The sequence below is a fragment of the Mustela nivalis genome (assembly GCF_964662115.1).
Source record: "Mustela nivalis genome assembly, chromosome: 2".
In the NCBI taxonomy this organism is placed as follows: Eukaryota; Metazoa; Chordata; class Mammalia; order Carnivora; family Mustelidae; genus Mustela; species Mustela nivalis.
Genome location: NC_139021.1, coordinates 80,684,399 through 80,711,928, shown reverse-complemented (window position 1 = coordinate 80,711,928; position 27,530 = coordinate 80,684,399). Strand labels below are relative to the sequence as shown.

The 27,530-nt window shown below is 38.1% G+C and overlaps 1 protein-coding gene and 1 long non-coding RNA gene across 2 annotated transcripts in view; one reads left to right on the top strand and one right to left on the bottom strand.

Moving 5' to 3' along the window:
• Positions 1-1,058: 1,058 nt before the first annotated feature.
• On the bottom strand, positions 1,059-27,421 carry LOC309854700. Its single transcript, XR_014306363.1, has 3 exons — positions 27,336-27,421; positions 16,902-16,929; positions 1,059-1,299 (listed from the first exon to the last, which is right to left on the bottom strand). It is a non-coding gene; the product is annotated as an uncharacterized lncRNA (long non-coding RNA).
• Positions 27,142-27,530, top strand: part of FAM110B (family with sequence similarity 110 member B) — a 190,778-nt gene continuing 190,389 nt past the window's right edge. Inside the window, exon 1 of the mRNA XM_082714078.1 lies at positions 27,142-27,530. The gene's annotated coding sequence lies outside the window, so the exon portion shown is untranslated.

Below are 27,530 nucleotides of genomic sequence, written 5' to 3'. Positions count from 1 at the left end.
TATTGGGCTGGCTCTTTCTCCAGAAAAGTTTCTCTTTTATCCCCTTAAGACAACTAACATTTCACCATCAAAGAAAACTTCACACATTTTGGTTTCCATACCAGAGAAACACCAATGGAAAGCTAAATGTTTCCAGACTTAGAAGTCTGATGGAAACAACAATAACTCATATGTTAAAAGACCAACTTGCCAGACTCCCCTTTTAACAAGGAAAAATCCAAATACCACTTGGTTCACTTTTTCCCGTATCTCCATTAATATCTTGAGACAATAGTAAAAAAATAAAAATTAAAATTAAAACTTGCATCTGCGTTATAAACTAAGAATGACAGAACATGATATGCCAAGAGTCTAGGGCAAATTTTTACTATCCAATCTACTGCATTTACAGGGCTCAATGGAGAAAAAGAATTGTGGGTTACTTGGCCCCTACACTCATACCAGTACAGTGTGGCTAGGAAGAAGGAATTAGGAAAACATTTTGATTTCTGCTACACATTCATTTCAGCTTCCATCCTTACCACCCACCAGAGACTGAAACTGCCAATAAAAAAATGCAGCCAAAGACAAAAACAAACAAACAAACAAACAAACAAAAATGCAGGCACGCACACACACAAAAGCAAACAAAACCTTAAGGAAAAATAAAAATTACAGGCAAGAAGAGAGAAAAGTCTTCAAAAAAAAATGCATACTAAGAGATCTTATCTTTTATGCACTTAACCTGGACCAAATGAGCTACTTTTTAAGCAATGAGAATGCCGGTAAATGAGAATAATGCAAATCCCACCTCTTGCCTCAGTCTAAAAGAATGACACTGAATAAGTATAGTATCATTTAAGAATCTTCTGTGGAAAATGACAGAAACCTAAATCACTTTGTGCTAAAGAGGGAAGTTTATTGGCTCAGTTATCTTCAAGGGGTGGGAGGTGGGGAAGGGGCAGAGGTCAAGCTGGCCTTGGAGAAAGCTTATTTACATCCAAGTGTAGTATCTCCCTCCGTGCCCGCTTCCCTCTTCCCTCTTATCTTCTCTTGCTTCATCTTTCACTCACCTTTGCTCCTTCTCTTCCTGTCTCCTCGGCTCCAGACCTTCATGTCTCTGTCTCTTCATCTTTCCTTTCTCCATGTCAGCTGTATTCTAAGTGCTACACTCTTCACATAGTAAAGGGACAGGTTCCCAGCAGCCTTGTACTCATATCCTAACGGCTCTAACAGCAGAAAGAAAAGGAGTGTTCTCTGCCAGCTCCATTTTAATCTTGAAGGACACTGAGAGGCTTGGCTTGGGTTACATTCCCATCTCTGTAACAGGGGAGAGAGTAACGTGACCAGCATGGCCTGAGTCATACATCCGTGTCACCATGGTCGGAGTGAGGGAACAAGAAGAGCTCAAAGGAAGGGAGAAATGTTTTAGAAGAAAAGGTGAAAAAATCATGTTTTACTTACTGCAATGCTTGCAAACCATCAGAGCTTTTTGCTAGGTCAGTATTAACCTTCTCTCTAGGTATGGATATTTCTTTTTATACAGCTTTATTGTGGTATCATTGAAGTACATTAAACTTCATGTATTAAAATGTAAATTTGATCAGCTTGGATATAATGTATATACTCTTGAAATCATCACCACAATCAAGATAACAAACATTTCTATCACCCACAAGTTTTGCTCATGTTTCATTGCGATTCATCCTTCTCTACTCCCTTTACCTAGTGGCCATAGACCAGCTTGCTGTTACTGTAGTTTAGTTAGCATGTTCTAGAATTTCGTACAAACAGAATCATGCCATAAAGGTTCTTCTTTGCCCTGATTCTTCTTGCTCAGGATAATGTGTTTGAGAGTCACAAATATTGTGCACATGGATAATTTGTTCCTTCTTAACGGCTGAGTTGTATTCCATGGTATGTATGTACTATAATTTGTTTATCCATTTCCCTGTTGACGAACATTGGGTTTGCTTTCAGTTTAGGTTATGACAAAGTTGTTACGGGTTTTTGTGTATAAGTCTTTGTGTAAACACATTTTTGTTTTCCTTGGGTAATTACTGAAAGTTGAATGACTGGGTCATATGATTGGTATATCTTTAACTCTTTTAAAAAACTTGCAAATTTTGTCCCATGTAGGTTCTCCTTTTCACTTTCCCATCAGCAATATGTGAGAGTTCCCATTGCCCCACATCCTCACCAATACTTAGTATGACCAGTTTTTTAAATGTTAGCCATTCTATTGACTGTGTGATGGTATTAATTTTTGTTTTGCATTCACCTCATGATTAATGACGGTGAGGATCTTTTAATGTGTATATTGTCCAATTTTAGCCTGTACATTCAAGTAGTCTTTTTTTTTAGTTGTTTCTCTTGTTATTGGTCATAAGAGATCTTGATATGCTCTTATTATAAGTTCTTTGTCAAATACATATGTTATATTTTCTCCCAGTCTGTGAATTGCTGAGGTATAAAAAAATAAATAAATACTTGGTGTTTGTAGGCTGTCCTCTGCACAGAGCTCCTAAAACCTTTGGAACTTCCTGAATGATTCTAATGACTTTTTGTTTTTTTAAGTATAGTCCAGACAATGCTACATTACTTTCAAGCATACAGCATAGTGATTCAAGAACTCTATACATTGTGCTAGGCTCACCACAAGTGTAGCTACTATCTGCCATCATATGTGATTGCAGCACTATTGACTATATTCCAGGTGCTATACCTTTCATCCTTCATCCGTGTGACTTATTCAGAACTATCTTCTGTTATTCATAATAAACTTCTTTCAGCCACATTTGAGTATATGTGAATGCAATGACTTAAGGTAAGGCCACTAGAAAGCCTCAGAATAGAACTGATCATCACCAGAAAGACCAAGTGATTAGAAGATTGGAACTTTAAGCTCCACCCATCTACCTGAGGGGAAGGGGTTACCTGGAGATTGAGCTCTATATCCATGGGCTGGGAGGATAGCCTTCCCCAACTTCACTAGGACAGAAGCTTCTTTGCTTTGGATCCTCCCAGACCTTGCTTTATGTCTGTTTTTATCTGGCTATTCATTTGTATCCTTCATAAAAACTAGTAAACATAAGTGTCTGAGTTCTGTGAGCCATTCTAGAAAATTGTCAAACTTTACAAAGGTATCCTACCATCCCCCAACCTGTAGCTGGGTAGTGAGAAGTCTGGGAGGTCTGAGACCTGCAGCTGGCATCTGAAGTGGGGTGCAGTCCTGTAGGGCTGAGTCTTTAAATTATGGAGTCTCTGCTAACTCTGAGTAGTTGAAGTCAGAATTGAATTGAATTGTTGAACACCCAATTGCATGTCTGGAAAATTGGAGAATTGGTTGTTTGTGTTGAAAAACACTCTAATTTTCAGTTTTCTTAATGGTGTCTTTCAAAAAACATAGGTTTTGTTTTTGTTATAGTTCAATTTATCAATTCTTTCTTTTGTTTTTCATGCTTTGGGTGATCTAATAAATTTTTGCCTATTCTAAAATCTCAAAGATTTTTTTCCTATATTTTCCTCTGAAGATTTTAGAATTTTAGATTCCCTATTTAGATCTACATCTGTTTTGAGTTAATTTTTGTTTATGATGTGAAGAGTTGAGGATTTCTTTTTTCTGTGCAAATGCATAGTTAGTTCACCACTATTTGTTTAAAAATACTACCTTTTCTACATTTAATTTTCTTAGAACCTTTGCCTAGGATCAATTGGTTTATATGTGTGGATTTATTCCCAGTACATAGGAGTAATAAGTGCCCCAGCATATCTCCTATAAACCAGACACACTGTTTACTCTCTTCCACTCATCTGTATGTTTATCTTTTCATTAACAACAAAATGTTTCAATTACTGTAAGATAAGCCTTAAAATCAAATGAGATAAATCCTATTTGTGAGAGATTGATTACCTCTTTCAAAATTGTGTCATCTGTCACTGGGTCCATTGCATTTTAATACATATTTTTCAATTGCCTTTTGGAGTTTATGGAAAAAAGCCAACTAGAATATGGATTAGGATTGTATCAGATTGCTACATCACCTTGGGGATACTTGTATTTTCATAATTTTAAGTCTTCTAATCCATGAACATTGTATATATCACTATATTTATTTAGGTAATTTTAAAATTCCTCTATGCAATGCTTTGTAGCTTACAGCTTGAGGGTCTTAAGCTTCTTTTGTTAGATTTATTCCTATGGATCTGTATCTGTCAGAGTTTTACATATATATGCATTTGTAATGGGAATTTGATAATGCAATTTTGAGAATCTTTAAGGTTGTTTTTTTAATGCTGGAACAGAACAGATAATTCTGAATGGAAGAAAGATACAAAGTGAGGAACAGCAAAGTCAAGCTAAAACCCATGAATATAAACTGAAACTTATGAGTTATCTGGAACGCATGAAGACACACTGGAGCCTTATCAGTTCTTATTGCCTCTACCATGATGAATTTCACGTCCTGCAGGAGAAGTGGACATCTTGAATAATGGAGTTAAAGCACACTGGCTCATCAGTAAAAGCAGAAGGAGGATTTAACGGTAAATGGAAGAATTGCAGACCTAGGTATTCCCATACATCAAGGAGCTAAGCCAAGAGGTGAACACCAACATGAATGAGGTACAGAGGTTGTTTGTTCCAACCTCCCAAGCAGATATACAGAAGGGCCACTACTTTACTTCTGCATTCTGAATCTTGCATGAAAATATGACTACATTTTACCTAATTGGAAATATGCGGAGAAGAAAACACGAAGAAACAGTTCATTGAAGATGAGTTTAACACATCACAAAATCACAGAAGTTCACTCCTTATCAACTTGCCACCCATAGATATCCCTTCAAACCATACTCAGTGTTCAAGCAGAAATAATAGCAAAGTCACATTTCTACCAAACAGGAGGCAAACAATAAAAACAGTAAGACTTTTCCCCAGAATGTATGCAAAGACCTTTCTGGGTCTCAGGTTGATGTTCATTCTTCTTCCAGATGATTTACACTCTTCATTTGACATTTTGTAACCTAAATAGATATAAAATAAACTACTATTAACGTATCTTATGTTAACTAGGAAACAGAAAGGTGAAGAAAACAAAAATGCTGGTTAATATAAGCATTCATATCAAGATAAGAAAAAATACTCAACTATTACATTACTTAGTTCTCTAAGTGTTTACATGATAATAGCTGGTAATTATAATTAAATTATTCTGCTACCCATTCAAAATTCCCTTTGCCTTCAGAAAGTACATCAGCTGGTAATGGTTGTTCTCTCTTGAGTGACCAAACCTTCATTTTTGAATGCTCTAGTTATTAGCAATGCTGCCTGAATTGGCTTTTTGTAGTTTCCAATGACTTTAATCTTAGGACATGAAAGTAACTAAGAAGTGCCCCTAAGGGATATCCTACATTCCAAGCATACTGTTTCCTACCCGCACTGTGGAGTAGCTACCCTATTGTTCCTTAATGGCCATGATCAATCATCCCAGCCAATATAGTAACAACTTTCTTTGTCTGGTGGTTCACTGATTAAAGCATCCCAAAGTGGCCAGGTAACAGTCTTAACTTCCAGCTTAGTGAAATTATTGTTGTTCCCACTGGTGGAAACATTCATCTTTTGGAATTAAGATCTCCAGATAAGCAGTGTCCAAAGTTGCAGAAACAGAAAGCAAAAATTTTTCTTATAGATCATCAGGAGTCAGAGTAAGATATTTCCAATCCCTCATTTCTAGATGCCTGAATCCTGGGTATGGGAGAAACAATTGACTTGTAGCACATACTGCATCCTGGAGGAAGTTTTTCTACCTCTCCAAGGTGCTGTCACCTAACTGATGCTATAAGTGAGTCCTCAAAATGCCAGTCCACCTGCTCTTTCAGGATAGTGGAAAACAAGGTAAGACCAGTTAATTTCATGAGCTGGGGCCCACTTCTGCTCTGCATCTGCTATAAAGTGAGTTCCAACAATCAGAAACAATGATGGAATCCTGTGATGATGGATAAGGCATTAATAAGTCCATGGATGATGGCGTTTAGAGAAGCATTGTAGTCAGGGAAGGCAAATCCATATTCAGGGTAATTGTCTATTGAAGTGAGAACAAAGTGCTGCCCCTTCCATGATGCAGTTGTTTATAAAGTAGTCAACATGCAACTGGGTAACTAGCTGATCACTCTGGGGAGCAGTACCATAACTGGTACTCAGTGTTAATCTCTGTTGCAGGCTGGGCATTCAGTAGTAGCTACAGTTAGATCAGCCTTGGTGAGTGGAAGGCCATCTTGCTGAGCCCATGCATAACTTCCATCTTTGTCACCATGGCCATTTCATTCATCAGTCCACTGGGCAGTGACAGGGGCCGTCAAGGATGAAGCTGACTGGTATCTACAGAATGGGTCATCTTCTCCACTTGATCAATAGAAATTCACTTCTGTTGACATCACTCTTTAGTAAGCCTTCACATGGAACACAAATGGATTCACATTATTCACCCATTCTGTCAGATCAACCCACTTTCCCCTTCCCCTGGTGACTGGAGCATGCCTGATTCTGAGAGTGAGAACCTCCTTAAAATCGTGTGTGCTATGCACCTCAATTGTCTCATTCACCCTAGTCCTGACCCAGGTTGATATCTCCTTCTCTCAATTACTTAAAAGACCAAGAATCTTCTATTTTAGAGTTTCTAGTGTCTATCTATCTATCTATCTATTTTAGAAATTGAGGAAAACAAGAAAGATGCCGGAAGGCAAGAAGAATAAATATTGACCAATTCTGCCCAGAAGTTTCAGAAACCAATGGTTCAAGCATCCCTTTCCATGAAATCGATAGCAGACCAGACTGGACAGTTTAGACTTCATGTTGAAGACAGTAGGGAGTCATTGAAGAGATGACATCACTCAATTTGTAGTATTCATAGAAGTATCACTGATTGCAGTGTGGACCATGGAACAACCAAAGGGGAAGGGACTGAAAACAGGGTCGACACATTCTCTTCCTGAATGAGCTTAGAGAAGTGATTGCCATTCTACCTCAAAAAAGTTTATAAGAAAAAAAAGAGTTGTCAGTTTTCCTCAAGCTAATCTAGAGGAAGGTTGGGGAGTGAGGATATTGGACTAGGAGTCAAAAAGAAGCTTCAAGGGTGAGATAACACTTGCACAGTCTTAGAAAAATATGTAGATAACTAATAGACGAAAAAAGGGGGAAGGTGTATTATAGGTAAAAGTGACCTGATGATAGAGGGTCTGGTTTAAGAATTAGCAGAGCAGGGAAAGGAAAAAAAAAAAAAAAGAATTAGAAGAGTATGTGCAATGGCTGAAACCAGATCTTGGGGAACATCTACCCCTAGAGAAGAAACAAATGTTTTCATCAAACCATGAGAAATTCCAATGCATTCAGTGGGACTCACTTCTATGTCAGAGTACTAACTGTTCTAATTCCTAGTTGTGGTCTTCAGGAAATTAATTTACCCAGCCTCTCGCAGGCCCAGGTAATTATCAGGCACGATACGATGAAGTTTGTTTAGAGAATTATGCAAAATTCAATTCCAAGCCCTCACATATTAGGTGCTTAAAAATGGCAGTTATTATTATTACAAGGATTTAAAAATGGTAACTTGAAGAATCATGCAGTTATGTAATTTTGTGAATCCCTCTTCAAAATGGGTAATTACGAAATGTTACCCTCAAGTAGGATCTTGAATGACCCTCTCTTTGGGTTTTTCTCAATTTGGGCCTGCTCAAAATATTACCAATAATTCCAATGAATCCTAGAATATAAGTTTATTAAATTGACAACGTCAAGCTTGAAGAAAAAGTATATTTGATATCAAATTAGAATTCAAAAAGGAAGCAAAAATGGTAGAAGCTAAAATCATTAGGGACAGTTAGCAGAGTTTAAAAATAATGATAATAAATCTACATGAACTTTCTTTCTGTTCTTCAAACACTGGGTTAACTCTTGCACTGTGGCCTTTGCACTGGGTTTCTTCCTTGTCAGGAACATATCACTTGCTTGGCTGTCCACTGGGTCATTCAGATGGTCATCAAAGATCATCTTTGATTTAGATGGTCATTCAAATATCATCTTTTCAGAGTGGCTACCTTGAGCACCCCATCTTAGATAGTACTATCCTTCCATCTAGCAGCAGGTTATCATATCCCTTTCCATCACTGCCTTCATTACATTTATCAAAGCCTAACAGATTTTCATTTCATGAAGCTCACTTAGAGTATGGCAGGTGTTTCCTTTGCCCAATGACTATTTCTCTGATAAGATTCTTTTATGCCATTCACAAACCCAAGACTCCGCTGGAGATTCTACTTAGACTGGGTGTGCTCTGCTGGTCCCATACTCAGTTTCCTTCCTTCTTTTCAGGCAGTAGCCATCTCCAAGCAAGAAAAGCAGTTCTTGGTGAAAGTGGGGAGAACAAATAAGGAGGCCATTGTGTCCATTGTCCATTGTCTGAATGGGGCAAAATCTTGTTTTCTCTTTGGGCTGGCAGGAAGTGAGGGAGAAATAGCTGGAGTCCAACCTTTTTCTTCTCAGTAGCTTTGTTCCACTTGGTCTGACCAAATAGCTTCAGGCTAACAAGTGTAGTTCTTAATTCAACGCCACCAATCCTCTTTGATACCTTCAGGAAAATTTTCTCAGAAAATAGTCTAATTGTTAACAATGGGTTGAATGACAATTTCAGTCTTTTCATTCTATTTTCAGTATCTTTATTTCTCTTTTAGAAAAAAGTTAATGGGAGTCACATAGGAGCTGCTATCCAGACTACTTTTTAACTATTTCAGTGTCCTCACTAATACCCCTAGGATTTCTTTTAAATGTATTGTTGGCTACTTCAGAGTAGGTTGTTATTGTTTTAAACAAAAATACTGTATACTTAGATCTCTCAAGCTTCACCTTGAAGATCTGGTTTATTGTCCCAACCTGATGGGATTTCTTTGAAATCTGTTTCATATTTTTCCTTTAATTATATGCAACTTTGTACTGCTTGAGATGTAATAGGTTATGTTCATGTTTAGAAATTTTGTAGTGTTAATGTAACTTATTTCTTTGTACATTTTAATACAATTTTAATTGAGATATAACTGGCATTCTAACATATATTTACATATATTTAATTAAAATGTAACCCATAAAGATTTACATGCTTATATATATTTAATTAAAGTATAATTGAATATACAAATCTTGAGTGGAAGCTTGCTGGATTAGCACAAAGTGAACCTCTGTGTAGCTATCACTTATTAAGGAAACATCAAATAACTACACCTCTTAAGCCTTCCATGCTCCTTCCCAATTACTAATACCACCCTGTCCCCCACCCCCCAAATTCCTCCTATCCTGATTTCTGATAGTTGGCCCTTCCATTAAATATAAGTGGAACCATATAGCACACATTCTTTTGTATCTGACTTCTGTTATTTAATAATGAGTTTGAGTTTCACCCTTGTGGTTGCACTGATCAGTAGCTTATTTATTTTTGTGCTATAGAGTATTTCATTGTATATTATGATTATACCACAATTATCTATCCGTTGTACTACTGAGAATATTGGGGTTTGCTCGTATTTAGCTCTTAAAAATACTGCTGTCGTGAGCATTCTTGTGCATGTCTTTTGGTTCATGTATCTATGCATTTCTCTGGGGCATATAATGAGAAGTAAAATTGCTGGGTCCAAGAGTATGAGTATGGTTAGCTTTGGTAGACACTGACAAAGTGCTTGCACAGACTTACGCTCCTACCACCATGAATCAGAGTTCCAGTTATTACACACCCTGTCAGGGATTTTGGATTTTAATTTTACTCATTCTTGTAGGTATGTAGTGGTAACTTATTATGTTTTTAATTTGTATCCCTTGATTATTAATGAGGCTGAACACATCTTTTAAATACGCTTATTGACCATTTGGATAGCCTTGCTTGGGAATCCTTATCTAAGTCTTTTGTCCATTTTCCTTTGTTGTCTGTGAGTTCTTTGCATATTTTGTATAGAAGCATTTTGTCAGTCATATGCATTACAAATGGCTTGTCCTACTTGGTTTACCTTTTGATGAACAGAACTTCTTAATTTTGATGCAGTTCATTTTATTAAACTTTTATGTTTTCACTATGTAGCTTTATAACAGATCTTGGTACTTAATAGTAAGATTCCTCTAATTTTGTTCTTTCTCCAGAGAGCTTTGAATAAATTTTTTTAATGTTATTTGTTTTCTTTGTGCACATTTTATTCCAATAGGTTATAAGTTATTAAATGGCAGGATCATCATTTTTTCACTGGGAAAATGACCTATGCATTGTGAAATTCTCACATCTATGTGATAAAATCTCTCTTCTTCTGTTCTTTTCTATTAACTAAATCAGAATCTCTGCTGACCCCAAAACAGAATCAACAATATTTCTATCATACTTTGGCCTATAATCAATCAATCAGGCAACTAAGAAAGTTTTAATTCACTTAGTAGTCTTAACAATAGAAAATCATCTGACTTTCTACTTTCAATACATGTTCTTGATTACCCAGAACTAATTGTTTTCTAATTTAATCCTCTAGGGCTATAGAACACAAAAAATTTTTCAAATAGTTTGCTTCTTAAATCTACAAAGTTCTTTCTGATTGCAAAATAGAATATTTTCCTTATCTAACTGATGTCACTTTTTTCATGCCTAGTCATTTATAAAAATACAGAACGACTGACCAGTCTGCTGTCTGCCACACTCCTCAGACTCTCAGAAACGTTAAGAATTATGTCTCCTCCCTGTCCTCTTATGACCTATCTCCAATTACCCCCCAAATTGTTTGCTATCTTTAAAATGTGATGATAAAAACTAGCCAAAACGGAGAGTGAAAAAAGGGTTATTTCTCAGACTTTGAAATGATCCTTTTTCCAAATATACCATTCCAGTACAGAATGAAACAAAAGGTTCCAAATCTATCTCATTTTTGGCTTATGAACTGAGGATTGAGGTGGGCTTTCATTAATGAAATAATGGTTTGCCAAGGTGTTTTCATCACTAGTGTTCAAGCAGAGGCCATCTGCCCATAATGAAGTAGGCACTTTGGGTATGAGATTGAACTAGACATCCTCTCAGATCAAAGGCTAAGATTATTTGACCCTCAGGACTTTTCCTTTTAGTAATTCATTAGCTTGCATTATATTGCATTTTCTATTGTTACTATTTATCACAAAGGGTTATCATTTTTCCTTATTCTAGATCATCCTACCTCTAATATACAATCCATTTTCAAGTTCCACTGGCTGTACTTCAGAAATACAACTCAAATTCATTAAAAGTTCCTCCATCTTAATTACTACCACCTTAGTGCAAGCTACCTCCTCCATCTGCTTCCCTAGACCACTGTGAAATTTCCAAGCTGGTCTTTATGATCCTTAACTATCCTGCACCACCACCCTGAAAATTTGTGACATCTCAGCTAGATAGGTGTTGCAGGAACAGAAGGCAGATTACACTGCTTTCAGGAAGCAAGCAGAATAAAATGTAAATTTCTTACCACAGCCTTACTTTTCCAAACTCACTCTAACTTTTCCTTGATCACTGAAGTCCAGTTGTACAGGTTTTTCTCTACTTAGACGATAGAGTAAGTCCCAATTAACTCATTGTAAGTTGAAAATACAGTAATGTATCTAACTTATGAAATATCATAGCTCAGCCTCACCTACCTTAAATGTACTTTGAGCACTGATATTAGCCTACAGTTAGGCAAAATGATCTAACACAAAGTCTGTTTTATAATAAAGTGTTGACTCACTCATGTAATGTATTGAATACTGTAGTGAAAGTGGAAAACAGAATGGTTGCATGGGGACAGAATGGTTGCAAGAGTGTTGGTTGTTGGCCCTGGTGCGTAGGAGCTGTGGCTCTCTGCCGCTACCCCCCATCACAACAGAGGAAACTACCATGTATCACTAGTCCAGGAAAAGATCCAAATTCAAAAGGCAAAGTATGGTCTTTCACAGTATTGTTTGCTTTCACAGTATTGTAATGTTGAAAAATCATTTAAGTTGAGCTATTGAAAGTCCAGACTTTCTGTACTTGTCTTCCTTTATCTCAAATACACCTAACTGATTTCTCCTTCAGGACATTTGCCACAGCCATTCCTTCTGCTTGGAATACACTTTGCCCTCATCTTTGCATGGCTGGTTCCTCAAATGCCATCTTCCCAACTAAACCTTCTGCACCACATGATCTAACTCAACCCCATCCCTCCTCAGTCACTGGCTTTCTATAGCATTATTCTATGATAAACAAGCACCCTCATCATCACCTAGATCTTACACAATCTTTATTATGTGACTGATTTTGCTCTCCCACTGTGAGAATATGGTATAAGAACCTGTTTCTGCTGCATCATCTTAGAGAAACTTTGCCATGTATGTTGCTTAAATGAATAAGTAAATTAACAAACTACTGAATTAGTGAGTAAAGGCTTTTGATGAAATGTCCATTCTTTCTGCATCTTCCTCTACTGTCATCCTCCTAATTCTGACTTGTTATTGTAAAAACCTTCAACGTAATTTACACTTGTAGTTTGTTGAGTACATAACTGCAAAGGTCTCATCTTGCGCTGTGAATTCTAAGAACCTATTTAGACACACTCATAAAAACATTATCTTCAGCATATAAATATTTTAGGTTTAAAAAAAGTGTTTTAGATTCCTTAATTCTGGATTAGTTAAATTGTTATAAATGATTTGCCTGTCATTTGGTGAAGCATCAACAGTATACTATTGCTGCCATCCAAGTAATCTTTTCAAATACCTGGGATTTCTCTTCTATAAAATATTATTCTTGGATTCTCTTTTATGAGTTTTGAAGCTTTTCTTATCACTGCAGAGAAAAGAAATCCAAGTAAAAGGACCAGAAGCCAGAACTCTGCAGGCATATTTGTGGCTGGAGTTATTCTACTTCTTGTACATTATGTGGTTTACCTCAACATGTGGAAAAATACAGTAAGTTCTTCATTGCCCAGGGTGCAGTTATAGTCTTGGGTAACTTAGATGCTTTATTCTTTTTACAAATATCTCATGATAAACACACACTATGCTAAAATCCTTTCTGAATAATTACTATTTGCTTAAAGAAATGGAACTTTTATCTATAAAAACTATTTTAAACTAGCATGTTTCTGCTTGCCCCATTACCTCTATTAATAAATTTCAACCCCACAAATGTGGAAAAATGCCTTTAGGTTTATTAAGATCATTTATTCATGGGAGTATACAGAGTAAATCAGACCTGCCTATCAGGAAAGACAAAAAGGAAGAAATCTGAGTTATGGCTATACCAGATACGCTTATAACAGGAAATGTACTTCTTCTCTATTCCAGATAATATTTCTCTACTATTATGAGGGAAGGATTAAATTAAGTGTACAGTGTACTCAGTCTATGCCCCACTTATTACTTTTTCTGTTATGAAACATTTTTTAAAAAGTTCTAAGAAGTCATCAAAAAATTTAGTTTAGTTTCTGACACTTTCAACGACCTCATCCATTTCACTAATAAGAAAAAGAATTCTTTTTGTATTTAGTCTTAATGATTAAGAAGATATTAAAGATAAATTGCTTTATTTTCTTTGGGATCTTGAGAAATTCATGAGGGCTTACTACTATTTTGCTATATCTGTAATATTAGACATACTAATCTGAATGGAAAATTAAGATTATTTTAAAAACAACTAAAACCTTTCCTTTCTCCAGAATCTCAAAATTGTTTTTTATGTACAATTTTAAAATATTTGTTTTATATAAAAATTGTTGAATATTACATCAAATAATTATGACTCGTATTACTCTGTATTTCTCTTTATACATTAAAAAATCTTATTTTAGCATTTAATCATGCCGATCAACAGAGGTTAAAAGTACTCAATAAGAATATTTTATATTAAAGTTAGTGCTACAATAGCCAAACTATGGAAGAAACCTAGATGTCCATCAACAGATGAATGGATAAAGAAGATGTGGTATATATACACAATGGGATACTATGCAGCCATCAAAAGAAACGAAATCTTGCCATTTGCAATGATGTGGATGGAACTAGAGGGTATTATGCTGAGTGAAATAAGTCACTCAGAGAAAGACAGCTATCATATGATCTTTGTGATATGAGGAATTTGAGAGGCAGGGTGGGGATTGGTGGGGGATAGGGAAGGTAAAAATAAACAAGATGGGATTGGGAGGGAGACAAACCATAAGAGACTTAATCTCAGGAAACAAACAGGATTGCTGGAGGAGAAGAGGATGGGAGGGATGGGGTGGCTGGGGTATGGACATTGGGGAGAGTATGTGCTATGGTGAATGTTATGAAATGTATAAGCCTGATGATTCACGGACCTGTACCCCTGGGACTAAAAATACATTATATGCTAATAACAAATAAATAAATAAATAAATAAATAAAGTTAATGCTGAATGACCAGTGACTTTCTTATGACCATCTAGAATGTTTGGAAACATTGTTTAGAAGCAACGATCTAACTGGCTGGTGTACAGTCATTCCCTGATGATTCTTTTTTTTTTTTTTTTTACATTTTTAAATTTTTTATTTTTTTATAAACATATATTTTTATCCCCAGGGGTACAGGTCTGTGAATCACCAGGTTTATACACTTCTCGTCATTTCTGAAGTTAGCTTCCTGTTTTAAATCTTTGTCCAGCATAGACTCTAAGAGCACTTATCAGTTCTTTATTTTATTTACAATTGTAATTTCTCTAACAGAAAAACCCCATGCTCCTCTTTTTAACCCTCCCATTTTATAAAGTCATATTAAAATTTCATTTCCTCGAGAGAAATCCTATAATCACCCCTCCCATCTGACTTCTCCATACAGCATCTGTTTGGTACTTATTTGAAATTGATCTTGCATTATATTTATTTGACATTGTTTATCTGTTAAGTTTTTTTCATGGGTCTATTCTATTACTTAAGAAAATAAAAAATTACCCATGGATTGAAATGACATAATTTGCTGATAACTTTGACTCTTCCAGCCCTTCCACATCATATGCACAATGGGCTCTCTACAGTTTGAGTAGCTCATTGGAAAATCTCTCATAATGACCAAACTCAATTATAGATCGGTGCATCTCTATAAATTATGTAATCACTTTACTCTAGTGTTGCAGTTAGGGCAGAAGATTGCAACCTACATGAACCAATCTATTCCTCATGCAATAGTTTTTTAAAACACTCTCTTAAATATAATAAGCTACATTTAAATAGCTTTATCCATTAAAAGATTCACTCATTAGGAACAGCAAAGCTTTCTCATTGCAATTATTAATATGTGTACATATATAGAGATAAGCAGATAAATAGAAGCTTATGAAAAGCACAATTATTTACTCATGTCACATAACAGTCTGCAAAATGATTTCTAGTATATTTAGAGTTACAGCATTTGCTCTATTGCACCAGAGAGAAAATCAGTGTCTGTGCAGGGAAAGACAGAAAAAAAAATCACAAAATAAAAATTTCTAGCACCAGAATTTCTGTATGCCTTCCCTCAGGGATGAACACACCTGTGGCGTGGCCTGTGGAGTTGGGCACTGGAGATCACTGGCTTTTTTGACAGCCTTGCAGAAGCCAGAGTGCAGAGAGGATATTAAATAATTTTAAACTTCAGGGCCAGTCCTTAGTTAAACAGTCTTGAAACTTCTACAGATGTCTAATGAATCTGTTATAACTCATCTTATCAAAATGTACAATGGTCCTTACCAATCATTCTATTTATTTGAGAATAAAAATAAGGTATACCCATAAAAAGTAAATTATGTATTTAAGATACATGTGAGTAAAATAGAAGTGAAGAAGAAAGCACAAAATGTAATATGACTAGCATCAAAATTAAGTATTTTCACAGTTTAAACTGTCTGCAATATACTATAAGCATTAAAAAATTATACTGCATATGAGTCTTATAGCTCAAAATAAAAGAAGATTTTGTAGTGACTTTTCAGACTCCAGAAGAAGTCATCATTCAGTAAAGCTAAAATTATTTTATGCTAAATTAGTAGCATAAAAGATTTCATAATAGCATATGATCTTTCATGTGAATCATATATTTTGGGTTCTCAGTATCTCTTAAACATTATTTGACCACATGAAACATTGAAAATTGAAATTTGTTACCTATCATATAAAAATATATATATACCTTTTAACTTAAGTCTTTTTTAGAAGCTGAGGCACAGGAAAACAGACGTAGTATCTATTTCATCCACAATTTAGCTAAATGCAAGTTAAGGAGTAGGTTGTTTATATTTATATAAGATAACCTTCTGTGTTTATAAAGCTATATGGAAAATGCAACATGTCAGGGGGGCTATACACTGGTGGGAAATCTGTGTGCATAGGAACACATCCCCTTTAATTAGCCCATTTTAACTAATGAGGAATATAAATTGCAAACTGTATATATAGCCACCTAGATGGAGCTACAGATAGCCCACACCATGCATCTCTCAGCAGGATTTTATGAGCAATAACTATTCAGTGCTTGTAAATATTACAATATTCACTGTAAATAAATAAATCAGTATTTCCTCTACCTATTCTTATTGTATTTGGGCTCACCTCTTCATTCTGGAATAGCTAAAACTATGATTTAAGAGAATATTACTGGAAAAAAATGTTTTTCCGCCAGTGAGGATGGATCCTTTACCAAATATTAGTTGACCAGGTATGCGTGGGTTGATTTCTGGGCTGTTACTTCTGCTCCATGGGTCAATGAATCTTTTTTTAATGCTGGTACTATACTGTTTGGATTACTATAGCTTTATAATATAGTTCCCAAATCAGAAAGGGTGATGTCTCCAGCTCCATTCTTCTTTCTCAGGATTTCTTTGATTGTTCAGGGTGTTTTGTGGTTCCAAATAAATTTTAGGTTACTCACCAGAAAAAAGACAGTTTCTTCAATAAGGCTTGCAGGGAAAATTGGATAGTCACATGCAAAAAAAAAAAAAAAAAAAAAAAGAAAAGAAAAGAAAGAAAGAAAGAAAAGAAAAAGACAGAAAGAAAGAAACTAGACCTATCTTAAACCACTTATAAAAATTAACTCAGAAAAAGTTAAAGACTTAAATATAAGACCCGAAACTATAAAATTCCTAGAACAAAACATGAGGAAAAGCTCTTTGACATTGGACTTGGCAATGTGATTTATTTACGTATTTATGTTTGGCTAGGACACCGGAAGCACAAGCAACAAAACCAAAAATAAATTAGTGGGACTACCTCAAACTAAAAAGCTTCTGTGCCTCAAAAGAAATGATCAACAGAATAAAAAGGCAACCTGTGGAATGGGAGAAAATATTTGCAAACCATTTATCTGATAAGGGGTTACCATCCAGAATACATAAAGATTTCATACAACTCAACAACAACCGAACATACACACAAATAATTCAATTTAAAATAATTCAATTTAAAAATGGGCAAAGGACCCGAACAGACATTTTTCCTAAGAAGATATTCAAATGGCCAAAAATACCTGAGAAGATGCTCAATGGCATCACTAATTATCAGGGAAATACAAATGAAAACCAAAACAAGGTATTGCCTCACACCTATTAGAATGGTTATCATCAAACGGGAAGGAAATACGTGTTGGAGAGACTGTAGAGAAGAAGCCCTTGTGCACTGTTGGTAGGAATGTGAGTTGATATCACCACTGTGGAAAAGAGTTTGGAGTTTCCTAAAGAAATTACAAATAGAACTACCCATCAAGCAATTCCACTTCTGGGTATTTATCCAAAGTAAATAAGGAGATTAACTCAAAATGGTATGTGCACCCCCACGTTCATTCCAGCATTATTTACAAAGCCAAGACATGGAAACAGCTGAAGTATCCATCAGCGAATGAATGGACAGGAGAAATGTGGCATATATACACAATGGAATATTATTCAGCCAAAAAAAAAAAAAAGGGAAGGAAACTCTGCCATTTACAACAACACAGATGAACTTTGAGTGCATTATATTAAGTGAAATATGTCATACAGAGAAAGACGAATACCATGTGCTGTCACTTCTATATGGAATCTAAAACCTCAGACTCCTATCAACAGAGAACAGATGGATGGTTGCGGGGGGTTGGGGAGGAGGTGTGGGTGGTCACAAGGCACAAACTTCTAGTTATAATATAAATGTGTTCTGGGATGTAATGTACAGCCTGGTGACTGTAGTTAACAATATTGTACTGTATATTTGAGAGTTACTAAGAGAGGATCTTAAAAGCTCTCATCCCAAGGAAAAACATTTGCACCTGTGCAAGGTGAGGGATGTTGACTGAACTTAGTGTGGGAACCATTTCCAAGAACACACACATCAAGTCATATGCTGTACATTTTAAATTTATGCAATGTTAAGTTTCAGTTATATCTGCATAAGATGGCGGGGGAGGGAGAACTTGTAGCGAGGCCTTGTGCTACTGGGGGAAGAAAGCAAAATCAGCTGTCAACCACACCCAAAGAACCCCTCTGTTTCCAGCTTTCCAGGATTCCAAAACCCCATTCTACTGTGACTCCCCTACCACCTTCACCACTCTGCCTGGGTGATTCACATCTTGTTTAGAACCAAAACAGTCATCACAACTCTATTTTCTCAAATATAATATTTTCCTTTAGAGAAAAAAATAACACCTTAGGCACAGGAAATTAGCAAGAACATTCTGCTCTTCATTTCTTAAACATGCGGCTTTCTGAGTCTTTTCAAGCCCGAGGATGAGCTGGATCCACCCGTAATTCCCCTTTCGCACTGCCAGGTGGGACAGGTGCCCCGAGCAGCGTGCAGAATTGGGGCTTCTGCAGGCTGCCAGAGCTTCCTGTGTTCCGCTTGGTCTTGCAAGAGAGGCTGAAGCATAGAACCTTACTCCAGTTCTGAGGGATGGCAAGTTGATGGATATGAAGTGACATAATAATTACGCCACTATCAGAGCACGGATTTACCTCAGTGAGTATCTGATGAAATTTTGTCAAGTGCTCTGGTTTTGCTAAGTAGTGTGAAAAATTTCACAAGGGTGTTTAGCTGCATCCCCCTCTCATATGGCTTACAGTTGTAATGAGGTTAATGAAGAGACACCCGAATACCATCAATTGAGCAGGACAATTTATTAATGCATAGTGAGGTCCGAGTTCTGAGAAATAAGCAATCTAATCAAATGAAACATAGGAAGACTTTCTAAGAACAGCACGATTAAGATATTTTCTAACAGTTTGGGAACCCAGCCAATCCAAAATTCAGAAGGTTATTATGGTTGATGATTAGAAGAAAATTATGCTAGTATTTAAATTTTCTGTTTACTGTTTTGCATAAAACTACCAACTCACAGCTAAATAGAAAAATAGAGGCTGTCACAGGAAGACGTGAATATTGATAAATGCCATAATTATGTATCAAGATTTTTGTAGCCTATATTGATTGTGTATCCATACCTCTGTTCTATCAATAATACCAAAATGGAAGCATAGACTGATTTGTTTTTTCCCAAAATATTTCAACGTACTACGACTTCGTCTTCTTTATATTCTCTGGCATTCTTTATATTCTTTGTTTGGACGAAGAATTTGGATTGGCTGGAATAAAAAGAGGGGAGTAGAGACATTCTCTTCGTCACCCCATTCTGTCTTTTTCTAACCTTTCTCCCTCTGTTCCTCTATCTCATCCCCCCTCTATGACAAACTAGCTGGCAAATTTCAATTGCGGATGTTCTGGAAAGATATCTACTTAGAAGTCTTGACTGCTAGTGGTGAGACTAGCAGAAAATTTATAGTATGTGTAATTCGTGAGTAAATAAAATGAGTTAGTCATTGAAGTACTGCGCCAAATATTGATTTTTACCAGTTCGGGGAATGGAAGAATAATATAGAAGAGGTAATAAAGAATACATCTAACTGGGTTGTGTGATTACACAATGAACCAGCAAAGCTGTTGTACTAAGCACAGGTAAGATGTGAATGACTAGATGCGTGAGTGAAAACATTGAAAATGAGAGATTTGGTGACAGAATAAGTGAGGGAGGAATGAGTGGGCGAATGAGCTAAAATTCACATCCATACCAAACGCATTCTGACATTTTGTTCAAAGCTTCTGATAATTTACAGGTGATTTCTGCAGATGTCAGAAATACATTGTTCATCCTTCAGATTAATCCAGGTGACTGAAAAATAGAATGCCTCCACGAAATTCTGAGTATATTTTTATCAAACATTTAGAAGCTGTAACATACACTTGAAAAAGAGTTCAGGGGGAGAAATGCACATTGAACCCTTAGGTTCATGTCTGTATACCTACTTTACGCCTGATTTAAATAGGGGAAAATGGTTATTATGTATCAGTACCATCTGTGGCTCAGAGACCTAATATTCCCTCACTTGTCCTTTTCTCCTTGTTCTTTCCTGTTTATTATATATTTTGCTCGTTTGCATCTCCACCATCTAAAGGTAGAAAGGAGAAGAAAAGTTCAAATTAGTTCATTTTTCTGGCTACTAATGGTCTGGTTTAATATTTGATTAGGACGAGGTTTGAATGAAATCAGCGATTTCAGTTATTCATGCCACTTTTGATTTTTGATTCCAGGGAAAATGAGAATTAGTGAGATGTGCACAAAATGAATTATATTTCTATTAAAGAAGTAGCTTAATGTTCTAAATTCACCTTGCCACAAATAGTTTAAAAATGCTCCATATGTTTGGTATATTATTCCATAACATGAGAATACAGAAGGTGTATGTACATATATTTTTTTAAGATTTATTTATTTATTTATTCATTTATTTATTTAAAAGGGAGAGAGAGGAGGGGCAGTGGGAGAGGGAGAAAGAATCCCAGGCAGACTCCACGCTGAGCAGGGAGCCCAAAGTGGTGCTTGGTCCCGTAACCCTGAGATCATGATCTGAGCCAAAACTAAGAGCTGGATGCTCAACCAACAGAACCACCCAGGTGACCCAGAAGATGTATATATTTTCCTAGTATTCCATATACCAGGCAAGCAAATTCTGGCAGCTTAATCCTTCCAAACGTTTTAAAAATCCAGAAGCAAATAAAAATTCTGAACCAAATAATAACAAGAGTTCACGTATTTACTTTTTAAAAAAGATTTTATTTATTTATTTGACAGAGAGAGACATAGGGAGGGAAACAAGCAGGGGGAGTGGGAGAGGAAGAAGCAGGCTTCCCGAGGAGCAGGGAGCATCATGGGGGGGGAGTGGGAGAGGAAGAAGCAGGCTTCCCGAGGAGCAGGGAACATCATGGGGGCCTCAATGCCAGGACGCTGGGATCATGACCTGAGCTGAAGGCAGCTGCCTAACAACTGAGCCACCCAGGCGCCACTATGTATTTATTTTGTAAAAGCAGACACAACCTCTCAAGGCTGAGGCACAGATCAGCTTTAGAGCTGGAAAGGACCTCAGCAGTTTCCAGCCCCTCTGGGTAATTAACTTGTTATACACAATATTTGGCAATCTAGAGTTTCTCAGGAAATTTTCTGTTGTGTTTGGTGTCAAGAACAGACTAAGAAAATCATTTCATTCAGTTCAATTGAACAGGCAGCATCCATGCGCCCTTCATGGTCTCAACACCACAGGGCGGGGGCTGGGGGAACATTCGGTCATCAGCTCCAGCTCCTGGGTGCCAACGATAACAGCTTCTCCTTCATCTGTGTTCTCTGTAGTGGAGTTTCTGGCTCCCACTAAAATCTAGGCTGACTCCCTTTTCTTGTTTGTCCTTCAGCTTCTTGAGAACTGTTGTAAGTAGTTCCCTATATTCAAGTCCCTGTTTCCTGCCTGGATTCTGACTGATGAGAGGGAGTGTTTATGCAGGGGGAGAGGGCTAAAAGGATAACTTTAGCTATTAACAGGTGACAGGTGAGCATCAGGGCTGTCGGAGATAGCTGGATGGAGTCAGGTACAACATTTGGGTTTGTTGGTCTGTTTGCTTTTAATCTCCGACCCACTGTAGTCTGTTGTTTGCATACAGACTATAAAATACAATGCAATATAATGTTCCAGCCATGACAAATGGCTATAAGTTTCTAAATGGCAGCTTCCAATTTTTAACCTCATCTCTTCTCACAACAGCAATCAATTCAGAGCTACTGCTGGTCTACAGAAAGCGTGCTGAGTAGCACCGTCCAGTACAGAGCTAGAACAAAGAAAAAACAAAAACAAAACAAAATCCTCTCTGAAGATTAGAAAATGAAACGGAAGTTAGAGACCAAAATTCTGGAGTCCCTGGTAAATTAGCAGTGGTTGGGGACATGGAACTGGCAGACAACGCATAGGAAGAATGCATAGGCAGAAATAGAAACAGGCTAGGGCAGAACATTAATGAGCACTGCAGTGTGGTAGATAGTCTGAGAAAAACAAGAAGCAAAGATGGGAAAGAGGAGGAAAGAGAAGCATGAGCCCCACAGTATGCCACTTGGGTCCACTGAGGCATTAAAGAGGCATTTTGTTCAGTGTGCTCTGCTGATGAAGGCAGGCTGCGATTCATGTTTGCCTACCCCCAAAATCAAACATTGAAATCCTAACCTCCCCAGGTGATGCCATCAAAAGGCATGGCCTTTGGAGGTGATTAGATCATGGAACTGGAGTTCTCATAAATGGTATTAGTGGCCTCATAAAAGAGACCCCAGAGACTCCTGCTCCCTTCCCTTTCTGCCACGTGAGGACACAGTGAGAGGGCCATCTATGAACCAGGGAAGTTGGCTCCCACCAGACACTGAATCCCTTGGTATTTTGATCTCTGACTTCCCAACCTGCAGAACTATGAGAAATGAACTTCTATTACTTGTAAGCCCCACAGTCTATGGTATTTTTGTTATTACAGTTCAAGTGAGCTAAGACACGGGAACATAAACGTTTTACATGTTTTAGAAAGAACTCCATCAAAACAGTGGGAGTAATTTATTCGAAAAATTCAATCACAGAGAACTCAGGCTTTCTTTATTGGTGATAGAGACAATAGGTGCCAACAGAACTTTCCTCCATGATGATGGAAATGGTTTTTGTCTGTGCTGCCCAATGGGGTAGCCATTAGTGACCCGTGGCTATTGGACACCTGAAAATTGCCTAGTGTGACTGAGAAACTAAAGTCTTCATCCAACTCAATTTTAATTCATTTAAATTTAAATAGCCACATGTGGCCAGGCACTATCTTATTAACTAGATGATTTGTAGGACTCAGAAACAAGTTTGGTTTAGAGTAAAAATTATATAGGCTTTGAGGTCACATGGACCAGTTTAAATCCTTCGGTTATTAACTCTGTGACCTTAGCTATGTCACTGACCTTCCCTGGGCCTGGGCTTCTTGTTCCTAAAATGGGGCTTCTAACATTCATGCTTAGAGCCATTGCTACGATTCAAATGAGGCATATAGATTGCACAGACCAAATATTCAATAAATGATAGCTGTTAGTGGTATTAAATGATGCAGGTCAGTATTCATGAACATAATTCAGTTGTTTTGATTTCTCCAATCATGAGCTTGCACATGTAATAAACTGTGAAATACGCAATAAAAGATAACCCTGGGAGCAGTTGCCTCTGGTGGAGTAGCTTCTTCCTGGTGATAACGCATGGACAACGTTTTCTAGTTAGCGATTCTCTTATCTCTGCCTTGCTGAGAGCTGTCCTTTTTCAGTGCAATTGCTTCTGGCAAATCCACCCTGCTCCTCCCAAAGAGCATTCTTCACTGCTTTTTCTATAACCTCAGAAGAACTATAGGCTGTTCAGGAAAAAAGACAAATGGAGCTTGTTCAATCAATAACTTTAATTTTACATACAATTCTAAGTCAATGGAGTCTGATCAGATGGTCTGTCGGGTTTCTTTCTGTGGAGTGAAGAGCACACCTTCAGAGACATTTGCTTAACCCTGGCTCGTCCTTACAATCCACCTCCTCCCCCTGACTGGAGACTTGGCGCCGTTACCAGTGCTCCAGGTGATTCTGTTTCAGGGTTTGAAAATTACTGATGTACACTATTTCTCTCGGGGGGACTCTGGACAGATGGGAGCCCAGGTTAAATGAGAGATTTCTGTACCACTCTAGGGCAAGAACGTGGCACAGACATTACATGGGTCCAGCACAAGGATGTGGCAAACTTCTGAATACCGGACTGAAGTTTTCCCATGGTGAACCAGAGCCAGTCATTCGAACAAGTGTCACTCAGAGCTGGGCCTGGATTCCAAATCTAACTTCTATTTACTTTTCCTCCTAATCTCCCCTGTCACGTTTCTGGAGATGGTCTACTTGTACATTTTGCAGGGCTCAAAACTGTTTCTGATATACTATCATTCAGCTCATGGGCTTTTGTGCATGAAATTTCACTAGCTGTTGACATGACCAGGTACATACCCATCTGAAGAAAAACAAAGGAAAACTCTCCCCCCTGCTTTTTTTTTAAGGAGTTAGAGAGGAGAAGGGAGTTGGGGGAAATTGGAAGGGGAGGTGAACCATGAGAGACTATGGACTCTGAAAAACAATCTGAGGGGTTTGAAGGGGCGGGGGTGGGATGTTGGGGTACCAGGTGGTGGGTATTATAGAGGGCACGGATTGCATGGAGCACTGGGTGTGGTGCAAAAATAATGAATACTGTTATGCTGAAAATAAATAAAAAATAACTTAAAAAAAAAACACAAGCAAAGCAAAACAAAACAACCCTCCCCCCAAACTAAAATATACTTAAGGCTGTAGAGATTCAGTAAAATTCTTAGGAGTTTAAAAATTCTTAGGAGTTAAAAAATTAATTCTTTAATCTGTTATGAATTTAACCTAAAGAATAAAATCTTTAATAAAAACTACTGTACTATGAAAAAAAAAAGATTTATTTATCTTAGAGAGCTCAGAGTGTGAGAGGGAGGGGTAGAGGCAGAGGAAGAGAGAATCCTTAAGCCGCTCCCCACCCAGCGTGCAGCTCCCAGGCCTCTAAGCAACATCTTCATGTCTGTCTGACCCACTCCCTTACCACCCAAAAGTGACGACATGTGATTTACGGTGAGGCAATATACCAATTAACGTATGGATGCTTGTTAGGGTACTAGCCAAATATTTTTACATACTTTGGGAGACCATTTCTGTGGAACAAAAGAATTCCAAGCATAGGCCAAGGGCCCACTTCTCCTGAACAATATGCAACACAGAAAAATTCCAGCACAACAAACCAACTTCAACAGTCCCTGAAAGTCTGTAGCAGGCCCTAAAATTTTCAGTCCAGAAAGGAGGGAAGTATGGGGAATTATGAAGGCACGTTTTATGGAATAATTGGCAAGACAAAAAATTTACTAGGATGTGATGGTTTAGACATATGATTGTTTTCTTTCTGGTTTTCTAACCACATCTTTTATTAATTTTTGGTTTTAAGGGGGGCAACGTGAAAATATTAAACCTACCTTAAATGAGAACCTTAGTCCTAAAAAAGTTAAGGCTTCCTTATTTTATTATGAAGAAGCAATTTAGGTGATAGAGAAACTAGGACACATTGATTACATCCCTGACTTTCAGAGGCTGGATCACATGGGAATCTTTTATGGCTTGATAAGTGAGTATTTTGGAAAGAAATCTAACTCCCAATAAGCTAGAAGGACAATTGATTGATGCATTTCCTTAGAAACTGGGGTTTTGATTGTTTTCAGAGGTGGCTGTCTGGAGGGGCTTGTATTAATGTCATCAGGACTCTTCCCCTCTGTTACTCAATTGGCTTTCTTCTCATGTGGCCTTCCTCTCCCATAGGTTATGTGCAGCTGCTTCAGGCTTACAGGTCACAGTCTCAGAAGCTGCTCTATTTGCTCAGAAAAAGGAGCCCCACCCTCCAGGATTTGATCATGGGTGTCTCCCCTCCTCCCTTTGTGCCCGGGGTGTGAAATGCTCTCTCATTGGCAGGCTTGGGTCAAGGGCCCCTTCAATGACAGGAAAGGTCTGTCCTATATGCTGTGAGGGAGCAATTCTTAAAAAGAAGTTGAGACAAAGAAGTTAATTTTTTTAAATAGCTTACTTTGGGGTGAGAAGAATTACTTCTGATTTGATATACTAATGATGAAAAATAACTTCATTCTCCCATTAACACGACTTTTGGGTTTAATGAAGACCACAACATAGTGTGTGACCATCACATGGAATGCATTTGTATGCCGAAGGAAAGTTCCATTCAAAACCCAGTATCATGTCACTTTCTGAAAATGGTTCTCTTGTAAATAGCCAAAAATTTATTGTGGAAGTCTGAGTTTTATTTATCTGATAATCTCTGAACTGGAATGAAACAAGTCACACAATTCAGATATAGATGATCTTTCTGAGGAAATAGGATGAATGCAATTTCATTTCAAATGTACAAAAAGAATAAAGAAATCTCTGCTAAATATTTTAGAGAAATAATTATGTTGTGAATTTGTATCTCATTCAATCGTTTTGGTAAATATGGATTTCATCCACTAGAGTTCCCAATAGTAAAAACTAAAGTAGAATGTGCTTAGTATTCCTAAAACAACAAAACTCTCAAAAAACCAAGTAATTAAGAAAATCTGAAGAAAAACATTACAACTACACATTATGACATAAATCTCGATGTACCTTGAAACATTTAGTTAATTGGGAAACATCAGCGGGCCCCATACTCTAGGGGCTGTACATCGTGCTTGAGATTTTTTTCTATATTCTTTACTATTTTTTCAAAACATTTTTTGGAGTCTTAAAGGCTTGCAGTAATTAAGTTTACAAATGCTAAGCAGGCTCCACTGACTATGCAGAAGCGAGTCCATAGCAAATGTCAGGCACTAAGATCATCTGGATGGGTTGACTAACCAGGTGAGGTTATCACATTCACAAAACAGGCTCTAGATCCCCAGCGCGCTGTGGTCTGATCTGGGGCTTCCTGGCAGTTGAGATCATGTGGATTCTTCCTACCCGGGTGGGAGCGGCGGTGGGTATATATGGAAGGGGTTTGAAGGTGGGAGTGGGGGCGGGCGTGTGGGAGGGGTTTGGAGGTGAGAGCGTGGGGTGGGCCTGTGGGAGGGGTTTGGAGGTGGGAACCGGAGTGGGAATGGGGGAGGGGATAGAGCGGAGGGACTCGGCCCGGCTGGAAGTGGGGGTGCAGGAGGGGGCGGGAACAGGGAGGGTTGGGGAGGGGGCGGGACAGAGGCGAGGCGGGGCGGGGCGCTCTATAGGGGCGTGCACACTCCACAGGGACACGCGCTCTGGGGCACAGCAACTCGCTCCAAGTTCCCTCCCTCGCGCTCCGCGAAGCCCGCCTGAGCCCTCCCACTCGGTGCAGACCGAACCATCGCGGCCGCAGCCAGCCGGGCCCTCCACGGCCTTGAGTCCCCAGCCCCCTTGGCTTACCGGGTCAGCTCTTCTATCCGTGGCCCCGCCGAGGCGGCGCGAGGACTAGGCGCCCCCTGCGGCCCGCGTTCGGCCCTCCGGCGGCGCCAGCGGCCCGGACCCCCTTCCTGGCGGGCCCCACCTTCCTCCCTGCCGTCCCCGCAGCTTGGAGCCCGGCTGGGGCCGCACCGCCCGGGGCCAGGGAGCGCGGCCGAG